At 43.4% G+C, this 2,903-nt stretch overlaps 1 protein-coding gene across 1 annotated transcript in view; it reads right to left on the reverse strand.

Moving 5' to 3' along the window:
* Positions 1-2,903, reverse strand: part of ABCC9 (ATP binding cassette subfamily C member 9) — an 81,052-nt gene that overhangs the window by 559 nt on the left and 77,590 nt on the right. The window lies entirely within an intron of this gene.

Below are 2,903 nucleotides of genomic sequence, written 5' to 3' on the forward strand. Positions count from 1 at the left end.
GCGTATTATGGAGGTGCTGGTGGTGCACATTACATCTGGCTCGGGCCCAAGTCACTGATGTCACTGGTTGCCAGAAGCTGGGTAGGGAACCAGCCAGAGCGTCCGGGCTGCTAAGAGCTTAGCAACCCAGGACGCTCTGGCTGGAAAGGACCCATGTGACCCATAGAGATGCTACTTAAGGCAACAGCATCAGGCTGCCTCAATATAGGGACGGCCCTGTATATAATAATGAGGCTAATGAGGAGCCATTTTTTAGCACAAGATCAGATCCAGGATAGTTGTAAGGAGCTTCAGTAACAACCAGGAGTCATTTAAAGCCCATTTTACCCTAACCAAAATCACCAGAACCACCTTCCCCTATTGATTCTACCAAAATGTCGAAATCTCTTTTTCTTCGACCAAATTTTAGATAAGCAAAAAAAATCTCACTTTCGCTCATCCCTAGTAGTCAGATAATAAGATTTTATTGGGTTATCCCTATGTAGAGAAATGAGGACCAGATGTAACCCACAGCAATTAGGTTTTGTTGTCCTGAAGCCAGACCAATGACAGACCAATGGTTGGGTTCTGCACTTTGCCTCTTGGAATAAACCCGAATGTTGTACAAAAAACATAATTCTCTAAAACAGAAAGTACTAAAAAAAAAACGTAAAATATAATATTGCTCCCAACAAAGGTGATTGCTGTGGACAGACAGAGGTCATCGCTTGATAAAATAGATTTTAGACACAATAGTTATAATAGTAAGTGATTCACCGGATGAAAATGGCATATGTGTAGTAGTGATCAGTAACAGCGAATGCGACAATGGGCATATTATAAATACAGCGAATGTTACAGGTACTGCGGTTTTCCATCCTGCTCTATACGTAGGCCCTGTAGTGCTCCTAGTTATAGACATTATATTGTTAGGAAACCACCAAGTCCCAGCATGCCTTGCTGGGTGAAAGCTACCATAAAGGCAAGGAGAGGAAAATGTGAACCGAAAATGATAGATAAGTGAGGCAGCATTGAGATGACTCCATTTTATATCCATGGTGATCCCACATAGTGGCTTGTTCGATGTATAGATACATTGGAGAACTTCCTGTCTTCAGGTATGTCTGATCAACCAATCTATATACAGACCAATCATCAGTCTGTTCCATCTACCAAACTACACACAGACTATCCATAGATCTGTCTGATGATCCACCAAACTACATACAGAGCAGTCATCTACCAAACTATATAAAGACAAACTATTGGTCTCACTCATCTACCAAACTATACATAGACCATCAGTCTGTTCCCTCTACCAAACTATAGTCAGAGTAATAAAACTATGCACAGACCTACCAACAGTCTTGTCCAATATATCAAACTAAAACACAGACCAACCATTGGTCTGTTCCATCTACCATAGTATATATAGACCAACCAACTCTCTTTCTATCTACCAACTATATACAGGTCAACTATGTACCAAACTATATAAAGAGCAGCCTTTGGTTTCTCCGATCTGTCAGACTATTTACAATTGGTTTCTCTGATTTATCATACACAGACCAATCATAAGTCTGTTCCATTTGCGGAAGTATATACAGAGCAACCATTGGTCAGTTCTAGACTACAAAGGAAGAAGAGCTTCCTATTACTTGAGCAGCGTGATAAGACCTCTCCATGGCAGGAACTGCACCCCTAACCCGTCAGTCCTGTTGGGGAATTCACCATAATTGTCCAGTTATTCCCAGACACAATAAAGAATTGAAGAAAAAAGTGCCCCCGGAAGTGTGTATATTGTACTCCGGTCTTGGCTGACCCTGTGGTCTCAGGGCCTCATCTTATGAGTATATTGAGTAAATTGCATGTGTAAAATGTCTTACTTCACAAAGCACGCAGGCATGCAGGACCACTCATTTCTGAAAACCTGTGTAAAACATGACAGCAGCAAAGCATGCTGGGTATCTGAGCTGTTTTGTGGGTGGTGTGTTGCATGCTCTAGGGTACTAATACACAACATGCATGCTAGAGGGATAGAATAGGGTGTTAAGGACACATGACCATGAAATGGAGCGTAGTGCCAGCATTGTACCAACCAGACAGCAGCGTGGAGCGGAGTGACTACTTGTGTGTCTTCACCAGACAGGTAAAGAGACCATCGGGATTGGCCAGGAGGTTTTTCGCCGTGTCACTTTCTATCAAAATGCCCTCGGAGAAAACTAATACCAGGTCGGCTTCCAAGATGGAGGACACATGGTGCTACAGTGCAGAGGAGAGAAAGAGAGCAAGAAGACAGAGAGAGGCAGAGTCAGCTGAAAAGAAAGTGTACAGATAGGCGGAGTCAGCTAAAGGGAGGTGTACAGAGAGAGGTGGAGTCAGCTAAAAAGAAAGTGTACAGATAGGCGGAGTCAGCTAAAGGGAGGTGTACAGAGAGAGGTGGAGTCAGCTAAAAAGAAAGTGTACAGATAGGCGGAGTCAGCTAAAGGGAGGTGTACAGAGAGAGGTGGAGTCAGCTAAAAAGAAAGTGTACAGAAATAGGCGGAGTCAACTAAAGGGAAGTGTACAGAGAGAGGCGGTGTCAACTAAAAAGAAAGTGTACAAAGAGGCGGAGTCAGCTAAGGAGAAGTGTACAGAGAGAGGCGGAGTCAGCTAAAGGGAAGTGTACAGAGAGAGGCGGGGTCAGCTGAGAGTGTAGCGATGGACTCCGCTGTAACTTCTTCCAATGACAAGAGGACACAAAACAGCAGGAGAATCTTTGAAGCCTAATTCCAAACAATGTTTTTTTTTTTCATTTTTGGATGGATTGGGGAGGTAAAATTTCTGCCAGGTTTTCCATTCTATCTGCGACCTCTCTGGGAAGAATTTCCCTCACTTCCTGTCCCTGTGTCACCAGGACAGGAAGGCAAAGACACAAAAAAAGT

This window comes from Nanorana parkeri, unplaced genomic scaffold (genome assembly GCF_000935625.1).
Source record: "Nanorana parkeri isolate BGI_ZX_2015 unplaced genomic scaffold, ASM93562v1 scaffold426, whole genome shotgun sequence".
NCBI lineage: Eukaryota > Metazoa > Chordata > Amphibia > Anura > Dicroglossidae > Nanorana > Nanorana parkeri.